This window comes from Halichoerus grypus, chromosome 15, assembly GCF_964656455.1.
Source record: "Halichoerus grypus chromosome 15, mHalGry1.hap1.1, whole genome shotgun sequence".
NCBI classification, from domain to species: Eukaryota; Metazoa; Chordata; class Mammalia; order Carnivora; family Phocidae; genus Halichoerus; species Halichoerus grypus.
Window position 1 is genome coordinate 43,498,434 of NC_135726.1, and position 16,605 is coordinate 43,515,038.

Sequence of the window (16,605 nt, forward strand, 5' to 3'; positions counted from 1 at the left end):
ACTGGCTAGGGACCTTTGGGGTGACCACCATAATGTCCTCAAGGAACAACATGGGAGTTTGTTCTCTGGATTTTCTTCTGCCTTAAATATCTCAGACTTGTCCCTAAAGAAGCTGCAAGCCAGGCACGCCCAACCACACAAAGAAGCAAACAAAAATCCCCCTCCAAACTCTGCTCTTTCTAGCCAAAGGACCAGGAAAGAGACTAGAGAGACAGAAACCATTTGGAAAATAACTGTTCTACTCCAGCTAAATACCACAGGAAAAAAACTGTGGCCCCCAACCTGCCGGCCAAGGCTGAGTGTGGAGCCTAGACTTCCACCCTCACCAGGCTGTAATGAGGTGACTCAAAGCCCCAGTCAGGGGGTTATCAGGGAAGGCTGAGTAGGGAGCTGGGATTTCCACCCCTTCCTGCGGTAACAAAGCAGTCCTCACTCTCCCCACAGAGGTGGTGTTAGAGAGACCCAAAGAAGAGACAGCACTTTCACCACTGCCCAGTGGCATGAGGCTAGCTCACCCTTCCCCCTGTGGTGTCAGTGGAGGCCATGTGGAGAGTAATAATAAGCCACTCATACCTCCCAACCAGGGTGGTGTCCGTGAAGCTCTACTGGGGAGCCAGAACTCCTATCCTCAGCCGGCAGTAACAAGGAGCTTCTCCCCTTCTCCCAGTAGGGGCCAAGGGAGGAACCTGAATTCTACCACTGCCTGGCAGTTAAAGCAGCACTACCTTTTCCCTGTGGAGCAGTGTCAAAAGAAACCAGCTAAAACAAAAGGTTTCAATGAGATCCAGATTCTCATAATACCCCAAATGTCCAAGTTTCAATCAAAAATCACTCATCATGCCAAGAACTAGGAAAATCTCAACTTGAGTGAAAAAAGACCATCAACAGATGTCAACACCAAGATAACAGAGATGTTATAATTCTCTAAGAAATATTTCAAAGTAGCCATCATAAAATATTTCAACAAGTAATTATGAACAAGCCTGAAACAAATGGAAAAATAGAAAATCTCAGCAAATGATAGAAGATATAAAGAAGAAGCAGGGCCGCCTGGGTGGCTCAGTCAGTTAAGCATCTGCTTTCAGCTCAGGTTGTGATCCCAGGGTCCTGGGATCAAGCCCCGCATCAGGCTCTTTGCTCTGAGGGAAGCCTGCTTCTCCCTCTCCCATTCCCCCTGCTTGTGTTCCCTCTCTCTCTGTGTCTCTCTCTGTCAAATAAATAAATAAAATCTTTAAAAAAAAAATAAATAAATAAATAAAAACTCTATTTTTTTAAAAAAAGCTCAACATGGAAGAGATAGAAGAACAGAGGAAAGAATCAGTAAATTTGAAGTTAGAACAATAGAAATTATCCAATCTGAACAACACAGAGAAAGCAGACTTAAAAAAAAAAAAAATGAGCAGAGCCTCAGGTGCCTGTGGGACTATAACAAAAGATTTAACATTCATGTCATCAGAATCCCAGAAGGAGAGAAGAAAGAGGGTGGGGCCAAAAACTATTCAAAGATATCATGGTTAAAAATTCCCCAAACTTGGTAAAGACAGAGCCTATAGATTGAAGAAGCTTTTCTGATCCCATATCTCAAACAGGATAAATCCAAAGAAATCCACCCCAAGATACATAGTAGTCAAACTTCTTAAAGCAAAGGGCAAAGAATCTATCTTCAAAGCCGCACGAGACAACAGTGCCTTCCTTACAGGAAAATAGCAGTTTGGATGATTGCAGACTTCTCATCAGAAACCAGAGATCAGAAGAAAGTGGCACAACAATTTTCAAGTGTTGAAAGAAAAGGACAGTTGACCCAGAATTCTATATCCAGTGAACATATCCTTTAGGAATAAAGTAGAAATCAGGACATTTTCAGATGAAGGAAAATTAAGGCAATTTATTGACAGCAGACTACCTGCAAAGAATGGCTACGGGAAGTTCTCTCAACAGAAATGAAGCTATGAAAGAAGGAAATCTGGAATATCAGGAAAGAAGAAAGAGCAAGAGAAAGAATAAAATATGGTTAAATACATTTCCTTCATCTCTGAAGTTTTCTAAATTGTTTGACAGTTAAAGAAATTATAATACTGTCTAATGTGATTCTAAATATATACACAAGAAATACAGTGGGGGGGTAAAGGGACATAAAGGGAAATAAGGTTTCTATACTTCATTCAAACTGGTAAAATGTCAACACCAGTAGACTGTGACAAGTTATGTCTATATAATGGACCATCTAGAGCAACCACTAAGAAACCTATACAGAGAAATACAGTGAAAAACACTATAGATAAATTAAAATGGAATTCTAAAAAAAAAAAAAATCCTTAGGAAGGCAGGAAAAATAAAACAAAGAAATAAAAACAGAAGGAATAAAGCAGAAAAAATAAAATAGCAGACTTAAGCCTAATATATCAATAATTACATTTAAGGTAAATAGCCTAAACACACCAATTAAAAGACAGATTGGCAGACTGGACTGAAAAACATGACCCAAGTATACATACTATCTGTTAGAAACTCACTTCAAATATAATGATTGCCTTATTCCATTCAGGCTGCTATAACAAAATACCACAGAATGGGTGATTTATAAACGACAAATATTTATTTCTTACAGTTCTGGAGACTGGGAAGTCGAAGATCAAGGCACCACAGATTTGGTATCTGGTGACAGCCCACTTCCTAGTTCACAGATGATCATCTTTTCATTGTCTTCACAGAATGTGCGAAAGATCTCTCTTGGGTCTTTTTTATAAAATCCCATTCATGAGACAGAGCCCTCCCAAAGGCCCCGGCTCCAAATGCCAACATATTGGGGATTGGTTATAACATGATTTTGGAGGAGGGGGAGAACAAAAACATTTACTCTTAGCAATGATGTAGATAGATAGGTTAAAAGTAAGAGGATGGAAAAAGCTATGCCATGCAAACCTTACTCAAAAGAAAATAGGAGTGGATATATTAGTAACAGATAAAGCAGACTTCAGAGCAAAGAAAACTACCAGGGGTAAAGAGGGTAATACATAATGATAAATGGGTGAATCCACCTAGAAGACAGCAATCCTGACTGTGTATGCACCAAACAAAAGAGCTGCAGAATATAGGCCTTCCTCAACTTATGATGGGGTTATATCCCAATAACCCCATCCCAGCTGAAAACATTGCTTAAGTCGAAAATGTATTTGACACACCTAACCTATTTGAACATCATCACTTAGCCTAGCTTACCATAAACATGCTCAGAATACTTACATTATCCTACAGTAACAGAAAGCCTATTTTATAATAAAGTGTTGAGTATCTCATGTAATTTATTGAATAGTGTACTGACGGTGAAAAACAGAATGGGCATATGGGTACAGAATGGTTGTAAATGTATCAGTTGTTTACTCACATGATCACATGGCTGACTAGGAGCATCAGTTTGCTGCCACTTCCCAGAGTTAGGAGAGAAGACCATACCACATAGTTATTCTGGGGGAAAAAAATCAAAATTCAAAGTTTGAAGTATGGTTTCTACTGAATGTGTATTACTTTCACACCATCATAAAGTCAAAAAATCAGAAGTGGAACCAGCATAAGTCAGGACCATCTCTATGTAAGGCAAAAACTGATAGAAACAGAAGGATAAACAGACAAATTTACAATTATACTCCGAGACCTCAACACCTCTCTCGACAATTAATAGAAAAACTAAACAGAAAATCAACAAGGATATAGGCAACAATACTATCAACCAACAGTATCTAATCAACATTTATAGAATATTCTGTCCAACAACAGCCGAATACATATTTTTTTCAGGTGTCCATGGGACATATACTAAATAAACCATATCCTGGGCCATGAAACAAATTTTAACAAATTTAAAAGAATTTAAATCATGTAGGGAGAGTTCTCTGACCACAGTGGGATCAAGGTGGAAATCAATAACAGAAGGATGATAGGAAAACTAAATGACAAATTTTTAAATATTCCTTGGGTCAAAGGAGAAGTCTCAAGAGAAATCAGAATCAACTAAAAGAGAACTGTTAATACTGATCACAAAGTTTTGCAGTGGCCAGTTATGAAATAAATACATAAAAAGCAATAACAATATTCAATTAAAATATGATGGCAAAATTATCCTGTTCACAGTAACAATAAACAAAATAAAAATCTAGGAATATACTTGACAGCAAATGTGCTAGAGTTATATGGGGGAAAAAAACATAAAACTTCACGGAGGACTGAAACTTGTAGATACAGACAAGCTTATTGTAAAATTTATATGGAAAGGTAAAGGAACTAGAATAAACTAAAATAACTGAAAAAAGAAGAAGAAAGTGGGATGAAACTGTCTACCCAAGTTCAAGACTTATTATATAGCTACAGTCATCAAGGCTGTATGCTATTTTCTGTATTCTTGGATGACTTAATATTGGAAGAAATCCATTAATCATCAGAGAAATATACAATATAAAACAATTCCAATAAAATCCTTATGAAATCCACCTGGGAAAAGAAATACCTGAGTCAGCCAAGAAAAGTTTACAGAAGAAAGCTAATGGGGTGAGACTTACCATACCAGTTACTGACATGTATCATATAGTTTCAATAATCAAAATATTTTGCTTGTGGAGGATTAGACAGACAGACCAGTGGAAGAAAACAGAAAGTTCATAATCAGATCTATGCATATGTACAAATTTAGTATGAGTTTGTGTATGGAAATGTATGTTTCCTATATTTTGACTGATTTTCTAGTTGTTTGTGGCGGGAGGAAAATTGAGCCCTGCATCTCCCATATGCCAGAGACAGACATCCCTGGCTGCTTTCAGAGAATAGACCATAGGGGGCCCAGGCCATAAAGGGGACACAGCAATGAGGCTCGATGGTAATCCACACAAGAGCTGTGGTTTGGAACAGAAGTGGCAGAGTTCTGTGAAACGTGTTTGGATTTGGGTGGATTTTGAAGAAAGAACCAACAGATGTTGCTAATGGATTTAGATGTATGGGTGAGAAAGAGTGGATTCCAGAATGAACGAGCAACTGAAAGAATAGAGTCCTGAGCTGGGCAAGCCTGGAGATGGTACAGGTTTTAGGGTGGTTCCAACTGATGCGTATTTGACATCCAAGTGAAGATACTGAGTAGGCAGAAAATACAGAGCACACTTATGAACGTACACATCTTTTAAATTTTCCATAATGAATTATACTATTTTTAACTATTTATTACTATTATTATTTATTATTAGTTATTTAATTATGTATTTATTAAATATAATAATATTTCCTTATTGTTATTTAATAATTATTTTATCCAAAAAGGTGATTGAAAAAGCCATTGGCTATATTTCATTGAATCCAGAACCTTACAGAACCCCAGAATCGTCTGTATTTCTAAGCAGATTTGCCCTCTCAGCAGTTCAGAGGAGACTGAGAAACGCAGGTGAGTCTCGAGGAGGCAGAGTCAGTTGGGGAGATGACCCCCTGGAGCCGTAGAAAAATCTCCTGCAGAAGGAAGAGTGGTCCCAGCTTTCACACCACCCAGCACACTGACAGGCCCAAACCATCCCTGAGGCAAGATCCAGCGCCCTAAGATGGAGGGAGATCTTTCCTCACTCTGCCCAAGAGGACAAAATGGCAGCTTAAAAGTGGTGAAGACTTAGACCAGACCTCTGGGGAAGGAAGTGGGTTGAATCCCACAAACATTGATGGAGGACTTGCTACTTGCCCAGGTGTAGGAGACGCAAACAGGAACCTAACAAAGAATCTGCAGTGCAGTAGGGAGAAATATTAACATCATGAGCAAGAAAGAAAAGGAAAGGAATGAACATTTATTAGCAACTACTCGGTTGCCACTTATTTCCTTCCGACTAGGCTGTGAGACAGATGTCCAAGCTTGCAGAGGGGGATGTGGTAAACACTCGAGCACAAACGCCTAGATTCAGGGACAAGTCCCAAACATTTAACAACAGACTGGGGAGAGCATCCCGGCCAATCATCAGCCCAGACACAGGGTGGGGAAATAACCGGGAGCTTTTTTATAGGTGAGGAACCTTCCTGGCTTTTGTTTTCCAGAAGCCTGGGCTCCTTGAGGGGCAAGAGGGGAAAGGCTAAATCTGTGGGGACATAGCAAGCTGCAGAGAGAACACAAGCTGCCCATCCAGGGAGGGACGACGAGTCAGCTGGTGCCATGAGCAATAGGAAGAGTACCACTCACTGGGAGGTACCAGTTCAGTGTACCCCGAGAGGCTGGAAGCTGGACACCAGACTCCCAGCATTGGCTGTGATGCCAGGGCCAAGCTCATGATAGAAGCAGCATAGCTACCTGCCTCCAAGGGAACTTGGAAATGAGGCCACTGGGGTGACTGAGAGACTAAAGATGGGTCTCTTCCCACATTGTCCAGGCACCAAAGAAGCCTCCCAGATCTTTGTGAGGATACTTTATTCCCACTCCCCAGGATGAATAGGATCAAATTTCCCTCCAACCCAGTCAGGTGGGAATTCAGAATTCAATTTATTTTGATTTAAAGGAAATAAAGGGAAGCTTCATTTCTTTTACATGGGGGTCTATAGACTAAGATGAATACCGTTCATGGAGGTTTCAAAGCCCCCTAGTCATTTATTTATGGAGCAAAACTGGACGGGGTGAGTAAGAAAAGATGTTCAACTGGGGCTGTGGTTTTATAGCTCTCTGAGGACAGCTTCCTTCATTATACAAATAATATTTTCACTCCAGCTACAGGCAGCCTCTGGACTGGCTGTTGGCAACACAAACTTAACAAGGACACAGGCCCTGCCATTAGGGACATCAGTCTGGAGGAAGAGGCAGATGTGCCCACAAACGATTCCTGAAGTCCTTGTAGCTGAAAGGGACACAATTCAAGAGTCGGGTTTGTCACTATTCATCTGAGACCAGGCCTGCTTGGTCAGTGTTCGGGAACAAGGCGCCGCCACCCAGAGGCAGGTGCCTACATCGTAAGCTAAAAAGTTTCCAGGACCCACGTTCGAAGGTATGCCTGGATAATTCAATTCAATTCAGTGCTAGTTACAGCAACTCGTATGGGAACCCCGCTCTCTAAAGGCCCCTGTGACCAACAAATACTGTGAAATTATAGGAAAACCCCAGCTTCCCTAACAAACAGTGAACCAGACTGATAATAGAGGATTAGGAGCTGAAAGTTTTAGGAAAAGTTACATGCTTTAAAAGCTAAGATTCCCTGGCCCAATATACTGGACTAGGCATATATGATTTGTTTTCTTTGCATAGCCAGAGAGTCCCACCTGGAAATAAAAGCACACTCAAACGGGATCAATCCAGGAGGGTTTAATAAAGAGATTATTTACAAAGATGTGGGCAAGGTATAGGTAAGCCACAAAGGATGGGCAGTGCCCTGGGGCCACTAAGACGGGATCCTTTGCCACACCTGGTCTGAAGAGCGAGGCTACAATATATAGTCTGGAGCCACGGGTCTTTGTGAAGAGGGCCACCCGCTGTAAGCTGTGTGTAAGGGACTGTGTGTAAGGGACTCAGTCAGCCCAGGGCAACCTCACAGGGAGAAAGCTGAAGGAATAAATACCGTGGCCTCACTCTCCATTGGAGAATGTGATTGGGCTCTATAATAAAAGAATGTGAAAACACACAGAATGCAAGGCAAAAAAAAAAAAAAAAAAAAAAGTGGAGGGCGCACCTGGGTGGCTTAGTAGATTAAGCCTCCGACTCTTGGTTTCAGCTCAGGTAATCATCTCGTGGAGTCTGCTTATCCCTCTCCCTCCCCCTCTGCTCCTGCCCCCACCCTCGCTCACACACGCACGCACGAACTCTCTCTCTCTCAAATAAATAAATAAAATCTTTTTTTAAAAAAAAGGGAAGATAACTGGAACTCTAGGAAAAACTAACAGCATAACCAAAACTAACACCATAAACTCCAAGAAAAACTAACAGCATAACTAAAACTAACACTATAAAGTCATAACAAAATATTGCAAAATCAAGGCAGACTTGAGTGGAAGTCAGCAGACTCAAAAAAAAAAGGAATAAATTCTGAGTAATGGAGAAAATAACCTAGAAGATACTAGTAATATAACAAATAAAATATGTTTTTTCTTTCATGAAAAATAAAGAAAGGTAAGCAGCAAAAGGGGTGGGGATAAATATACTAGAAAGGTATGATCTAAATATAATGTAGAAGAAAACATGATGTGACTGTGAGCAATTAGTTGAGTATAAAAACAAATCCTTTTGAGAATTCTTCTGTGAGTACTGTAAAAATAAGGTCACTGGAATCACTGAGAAGGAATGTAGTCATAGTCTCAGCTCCAAAGCAAATAATATTTACTCTTTTTTTTAATATTTACTCTGTATAATATACATGACTTATGCCTGGAACTCTCCCCAGATATCCACATGGTGTATCCCTTACCTCCTTCAGAACTTTACTCAAATATCACCTTTTAGAGAGACCTTTCTATCTAAATTGCAAAACACATAGGTGTGTGCATGCATATGTACACACACCACATACACACACATACACACTCCGTATAGCTTAATTTTCCCCTAAGCACAACTAGCATACTAAATATTTTACTTCTTCATCTTGTTTATTTTCTGTTCCCCCCACTAAAAAGTATGTTCCACTAGGGTGGACTTTTTTTTTTTATACTATTGTATGAACTGCTGTTTCCCCAGCACCAAGGACAGGGACTGGCTCATGATAGGTCCCCAGTGGGTATTTGTTGCATTAATAAATGTTGAATCAAGCCATACGCAAGTCACAGAAGCTATAATTGTGTTTATGTGATAAAAATGAAATGTCATTGTGCTTGGCAATGCAAAAGTAAGGGCACAATTCACAGAAGTTGGGTGGGGGGAGAAAGGCCAAAAATAAAAGAGGGAAATAGAAGGTTAAGAGTGCTAATATTCGGGGCACCTGGGTGGCTCAGTTGGTTAAGCGTCTGCCTTCGGCTCAGGTCATGATCCCAGGGTCCTGGAATCGAGCCCCGCATTGGGTTCCCTGCTCGGCGGAGAGCCTGCTTCTCCCTCCCCCTCTGCCTACCGCTCTGCCTACTTGTGCTCTCTCTCTCTCTGTCAAATAAATAAATAAAGTCTTAAAAAAAAAAAAAAAGAGTGCTAATATTCTTATTTTACCACGTGGATAATCAAGATGCTTGCCAGAGATGATGAAATAATAAATACATGTTTAAGAAGGTTATTTAAAGTTGCATAGGTATCGGGCACCTGGGTGGCTCAGCTGGTTAAACGACTGCCTTTGGCTCAGGTCATGATCCCAGAGTCCCAGGATCGAGTCCCTCATCGGGCTCCTTGTTTGGCAGGGAAGCTTCTCCCTCTGACGCTACCCCCTCTTGTGCTCTCTCTTTCTCAAATAAATAAATAAAAGCTTTGAAAAAAAAAGTTGCATAAGTATCAATTAAAAGAACAAAAAATAGTAATGTAACCGTATTGGCATGAGTGAACCAGAGGAGGCAAGAGACATATAAATTAAATTTTGTCAAACATAACATAAATCCACTAGATCATTCTGAAGTTGAGACATTCAGAAATAAAACTATAAGCATAATACTTACAGTGTGGAGATAATCTCTGAAGACCTTATAGTAGAAATGGTTAAACTGTGAAACTGTGGTTTCAAAAATGAATGACTACATTGTATAAGACTATCATTTCTGTAGATAATAATTATAAACTCTGGACAAAATATTTTTTAAAACTATTTGAAGGCACTAGGAAGTGACCCAAAACAGGCATAAAGAGTAGAGAATTCAACGCTTGAAAGAAGGGAATTGCGCTGGGTAAGATCTTTGTTCTTAATAATTTTCCCAAAGGGTACTCTGTAGTCTGCTTAGGGGAGCGGCTAGTACTGAAACAGAGAGCCGGAATTGGCTTGAAGTGTTAGGGCTTGAAGCAGCCAGAGGAGTGGAAAATTGAAGGGAGAAAAGCCAGGGGTTTAAAAAAAAAAAAAGGATCCAGAGAATGGGGAGTCACCACATTTGTATATAACTCCCCTGAAATCTTTAGCTGGCCCTGAACATGAATGTGCAGGGAAACTCTATGAAGTCTGCTGGAAATCAGCAACTGGAAGACCGGAAAAACTGAACAGAGATTTCAGCTGTTACCCACTGCAGGCTGGAGAGACAGTTTGGATTTGGAATCCTCCCAAGTCAGGGGAGATTGGTAAACACTTGGGCTTTCCATTAAGCCCGCAGAAGGGTCAGGCTTCAGAAGATTATGTCCCAAGACAAAGAATTTATCATAAGACTAAGGTAAAAACTGAAACACACTCACCCTGAAAGTGTCATCCTAAGAAAATAAAACAACCTTAAGTTCAAGGTGACTGACCACTAATTAGACTGCTTGACAGAACAAAAAGAAACTCTCTTTAGAGAACTATAATGGAATCCAGAGTTTCTACAATGTATCATGGAAAAGGCCCAGTACACAATTTTTAAAAAAATTAGACATACAAAGAAACTATAAAATGTGACTAATAGTCATGGAGGAAAAACTCCATTCAATAAAAATAGATCTCAAGATGATCCAGATGTTGGAATTAGTAGAAAAGGCCCTTAAAACAACTGTTATGAAATATTCAAAGAATTAAAAGAAGTTTCAGCAGAAAATGGAAACTACAGAAGTTTTAAAACTGAAAAGTACATCTGAAATGAAAAATGTACTGAATAAGCTTAACAATAAATTAGATGTGGCAGAAGAGAGGTTAAGCATTACTTTAAGATGGATCAATAGAAAATTTCTAGTATAAAAAAACAGGGATAAAATTTGAAGGAAAAAAAAGTCTCAGTGAACTCAGAGATAATATCAAGTGCTCTAACAATATGTGCCATTGAAGTCTTAGAAGGAGACGGTGAAGAGCAAAACAATATTAATAAAACAATGGCTAGCAATTCCCAAATTTAGTAATCAGGGGTACCTGGGTGGCTCAATCAGTTGAGCATCTGACTCTTGGTTTCAGTTCAGGTTGTGATCTCAGGGTTGTAAGATCAAGCCCTGCATCAGGCTCCGCACTCAGCCATGAGTCTGCTTGAGATTCTCTCTCCCTTTCCTTCTGCCCCTGCCCTGGTGCTCTCTCTCTCTCTCTCCAAAATAAATAAATAAATCTTAAAAACAAAAACAGAAACAAATAATCAAACAAAAACAAAACAAAGGGTCAAGAAGCTCGGCATCGCCAAAAAGAATGAACACAATCACACTTAGTTACATCACAATTAAATTTCTAGAAGCTAAAGATAAAAAGAAAATGTTGACACCAGCCAGAGAAGGGAAAAGAGACACATCATACATGGGGTACAAACATAAGATTTTTCACTGATGTCTCATGAGAAATAATGGAGGTGAGTTGACAATGGAATGACATCTCTAAAGGGTTGAAGAAAAATGCTGTCAACACTGAATTCTATATTCAGTGAAAGTATCCTCCAAAAATGAGATGAAATAAAGATATTTTCAGATAAATGAAAGCTAAAAGTATTTGTCATTAGACTTGTAACACAAGTAATGCTAATGGGAGTTCTTCAGGCTAAAGAAAAATGATAGAAGATGGAAACTTGAATCTCAGTAAGGAATACAGAACACTAGATGGTAAATAACTCTGTAAACATACAAGACTTTTTTCTTCCCATATTTACTTTTAAAACTGTTGAAAGCAAAATAATAGCACTCTAAGGTGGGGCTTCTAAGTATGTAGAAATAAAAGATATAACAACAATGGCATAAAGGATGGGGTGGAAGAGTAGATAAACGAAATGATTCCATTTTAAGGTTGTTGAATTTGTGAAGGGTCATGTATGAACTGTGATATGGGAAGTATAAAGTGTGAAATGAGAAGTGCTAGATGTGAAGCATTAAGTGAACAGAGGTACAATATAATTTTAAATAGGATTTGATAAGCTAAGAGTACATAATACTAACCTTAAAAAAACACTAATATATAATTAAAAATAGGAATAACTAAGAAGCCAATAGTGGGAAATAAAATGAAAGCTGAAAAAATATTCAATTAATCCAAAAGAAGGCAGGATAAAAGGATCCAAGGAATTATGGCCAAAAGAAAAAACAAGACAAATAACAAGATGGTAGACCTAAACTCAACCACTCCAATAATTACATTAAATGTAAATAAAGTATATGTTTCAATTAAATTGCAAAGAATGTAAGACATTAGACAAAAGCAACACTCAACTATATGCTACCTATAAAAGATACACTTTAAATATAAAATAAAGTGTGAGAAAATATATACCATGCTAACAGTAAGCATAAGAAGGCTGCTGTGGCTATTTTAATATCAGAAAAGTAGACCCCAAGACAAAGAGTATTACTAGAGATAGATGGAATATTTCATAGTGATAAAGCAGCAACTCGTCAGGAAGATATAATTATCTTAAATGTGTACACACCTAATAACAGAGCTTTAAAATACATGAAGCAAAATTGACAGACATCAAGGGAGAAATTGACAACTACACAAAAATTAACTTGAAATGGATCATAGACCTAAATTTATAAGATGAACTACAAAACTGCTATAGAAAACAAAAGAGAAAATCTTCATAACCTTGAAGTAGACCATGAGATTGTAATAATAAAGATATATTTGGTTTTCATCCCCATCTCCGACACAGAGCTCCTAAAACCCTTGGAATTTCCTGTGATGACAGTGATAAAGATGTCTCTTTTTGTTGTTGAGGTGATTTGGGAAAGCATGTAAGGATAGGAGCTGGTTGCCAGGAGACCTAAGCATGTGATTAGAGGGTTGGAACTTTCAGTCCCACCCCCTGACTTCAGGGAAAGGAGAGGGGCTAGAGGTTAAGTCAGTCACCAATGGCCAATGATTTAATCAATTGTGTCTGTGTAATGAAGCCTCCATAAAGACCCAAAAGGAAGGGGTTCAGAGAGCTTCAGGTTGGAGAACCAGAATACTTCCACATACTACCATGCCAGGCCCAAATTCTAGGAGGACAGAGACTCCTTTGTTTAGGACTTCACCCCATGTATCTCTTCATCTAGCTGTTGATTCATATCCTTTAATACCTTTTGTAATAAACTGGTAATCTATAAGGTAAATGGGTTTCCTGAGTTCTGTGAAATGCTCTAGCAAATTAATCACCCAAGGAGGGGTCATGGGAACCTCCAATCTATAGCTGCTGGGGTCAGTCAGACAAAGGGATAACCTGGGCTGGAGACTGGCATCTCCAGTGGAGGGCAGTCATGTGGGACTGAGCTCTTAGCCTATGGAATCGGATGCTATCTCTGGGGAGAGAGTGTCAAAATTGAGTTGAACTGTAGGACACCCTGCTGGTGTCAAAGTATTGCTCATTGGTGTGGGAAACTGCCTCCCACATTGGGATTAGGGTGCAGAACAAATATAGGCAAAGACTTATTAGAACACAAAAAGCATTAACTATCAAGAAAAAGAAATAAAAAGCATCCAGGCTGAAAAGACAGAAATACAACTATCTTTATTCTCAGACAACATCATCTTGTATATAGAAAATCCTAAAGAATCCACACTAAAAAAAAAAAAAAAAAAAGAGGGAGGGACTACAACCAATAAGTGAGTACAGCAAGTTGGCAGCATGCAAGATCAACATACAAAAATCAATCGTATTTCCATGTGTTAGCAATGAACATCTGAAATGAAATTAAGCAAGCAATTCCATTCAAAATGGTATCAAAAAGAAATAAATACTTAGGAATCTATTTAACAAAAGAAGTATACAACTCATACTCTGAAAACTACAAAACTTTGTTGAAAGAAATTAAAGAAGATCTAAACAAATGGAGAGACATCCCATCTTCATGGATTAGAAGGACTCAATACTGTTAAAATGCCAATTTTCTACCTATTGATCTAAGACTCCTTGCAATCCCTATCAAAATCCCAGCTGGCTTATTTATTTATTTATTTTAGAATAAATTTGGATTTATTCTAAAATTCATTTGGAAGTGCAAAGGGCACAGAAGAGCTCAAACAATGTGGGGGAAGAAGAACAAAGTTGGAGGATTTATACATCTCAACTTCAGAACATTCTACAAAGCTACTGTAATCAAGACAGGGTGGTACCTGTGTAAGGACAGATGTTTAGATCAATGGAAGAGAACTGAGGGTCCAAAAATAAATCTTTACATTAATGGTCAACTGATTTCCCAGAAGGGTACTGAGACAATCCAATGGGGGAAGCAGTCTTTTCAACAAATGTTGCAGGACAACTGGATAGCCACATGCAAAAGGATATATTTGGACATTTACCTCACGCCATACACAAAATTTAACTCAGAATGGTTCAAGACCTAAATGTAAGACCTAAAACTCTTAGAAGAAAGCATATGAGTAAATCTTAGTAACCTTCGTTAGGCAATGATGTCTTGGTTATGATATTAAAAGCCTAAGAGATCAAAGAAAAAACCTGATATGGACTTCGTTACTCCCTCTAGTGGATCTAAAATATTACCTTACTTATAGTTATCTTTTTTTTTTTTTTTTTTTGGAACACTAGTAAAAGAAATTTCTATAGCAATCACTCTAACCAGTGGTCATGTTAATAGTCACTATGGTGAATTAATTTTGACAAGAGGTATAAGGGGATTTTCTAGGGTGGATACACATGATCTGTATCTTGAGTCTGGTGGTAGCTACACAAGTATATCAATTAATCAACACCAATTTATTTGAAGACTTTTAACTGTGCATTTCACTGTATGTAAATATTGCCTCAGTAAAAATTTTATTTTATAAGATGATCATCATTCTGATGAGTGATGTGAAAGAAGGAGAAGATGAACCTGGTGGTGTGCTTTTCATTTTAAGCCCTTCGGTACTTCTTAAAATTTGTAAAAGGAGGTGTATGGATTACTTTAAATTCTTTAAGTTTTGGGAAAGAAAACACATTCAAATTTGAAGCTTTTTATCATTGCTTCATAGAAGACAGAAGGTGAGAAGAAATCTGCTGTTTGGGAAGGTATCTTTTAGCCTCCCCCAACCCCCACACCCCCTACCCCTTCCCGCCAGCCAGATCACTGGTCAGGGAGACCCCGGGGTGGGGGGGGTGCGAGCAAGGGCAGGGTCTCAAGTCAAAAGACTTGCTCCTGAAAGCCGCTATAGAAATGAAGTTGTCATCATTTACTCCCTATTGTGATGCTACTGTACCAAACACATAATCTCCAAAAAAAATGAAAGTCAAAATCTCAAAAGCTTCCTTTTTTTAAATGCTAAAACTTATTTGCATATCAAAATTGCCTCGGAGCAGTAAGCAGAATTAGAAAATTAAGGAATTACATTTGAAGGGACAGAAAGAAGTAGGACAAATGTGTAGAAGTATAGAGCTACTCCCTCCCCTCTGTCACTGAAAAGCTAGTTTCAAGTTTAAATCAACCACCCAGCAATGTTCATAAATAAAGAGCAAGACTTTAAATATCACAGCTGTTGAATTTTGATAATACTATTAGCACAAATATATTTGCTAACTCAATGACAAACAAATCTTTTTCATTAAAAAGTATACATCTGTACAGCATTACTCCCTCTAGTGGATCTAAAAAAAAAAACAAGAGACATATCTATAGAGGGATTTCCTCTCTTTTGGAACAATAGTAAAAGAAATTTCCATAAGTCACTCTGATCAGTGGTTATTTTTAATGGTCACTACAGTGAATTAATTTTGCTTTCTTATGTAGTATGCTTTTTTCCATTCCCTATCCTCTAAGAAAAAGGTACTTAACGTTTATCTGAATAATTAACCACTCATAAATCAGAGAAGGATGGGCATTTCAAATATTACTCACAAGATAAAAATTTGAAAACTACTGAAGGTTGGATTATACTCAACATAAATCATGAATATTCAAAGAATTTTACAGTCACCTGCGAGTAAAGCCCAACCCCAAGAGCCATTTCCACAGCCCACGGCCGGAGCGTCACTGCCAAGTGCTCAAAATTGGGTTACCCATCATTTTGTAATAAGAAATAATTCGAGTTTCATATCTACCTATTTTGATAAAACCAAATTTCAGATATAATCTAATTAGTCATTAGGCCCTCATATCTCAAACGCTGTTTAGAACTTTCTTGTGAACACTTTGTCATGCCATGACTCCATCTTGCATCTAGGGATGCATACATAACACGTAAGTGACAAAATGACATGTTTTCGTTGGCATGACTTCTGTTTCTAGACATCTGAGTTCTGCAACTCAATTAGTCACAGACACCACTGCCAGGGAGCGGGTCCCTTAAAGAGAGCAAAAATAATGACATTCAGTTGAGCTGATCTCTCTAGCCTAACCCAAGTGAAATTTTAATAACCAGACAGCAAACCCTGCGCTTCGATGATCGGGGAGTAGTTTTACTATTGCAAATAACCGAACGGGGTTTCATATATCTTTTCAAAATGAAGAATTTGAAATGGCAACACATCTTAGAAGTGCAGGCTCTTACAGACGTGAGTTTAGGTAAAATATTGATGACAAGGCTTCCTATGCCTAAGAAATAACATTTAATGGCAGGCGAAGAGATATATTTCCCACCAAAATCGAATGCCACCGCCATCAACAGCCCCACAGAGGCTCAGCTACCTAAAATGGAAATGAAAATC

General features: G+C 38.5%; 1 long non-coding RNA gene across 1 annotated transcript in view; it reads right to left on the reverse strand.

Annotated features, from left to right (window-relative positions):
* Positions 1–3,397: 3,397 nt before the first annotated feature.
* The window catches only part of LOC144380226 (uncharacterized), a 169,352-nt gene continuing 156,144 nt past the window's right edge, over positions 3,398–16,605 (reverse strand). The window contains exon 3 of the long non-coding RNA XR_013444164.1: positions 3,398–3,465. This is a non-coding gene — a long non-coding RNA (uncharacterized LOC144380226). The remainder of the gene's footprint in view (positions 3,466–16,605) is intronic.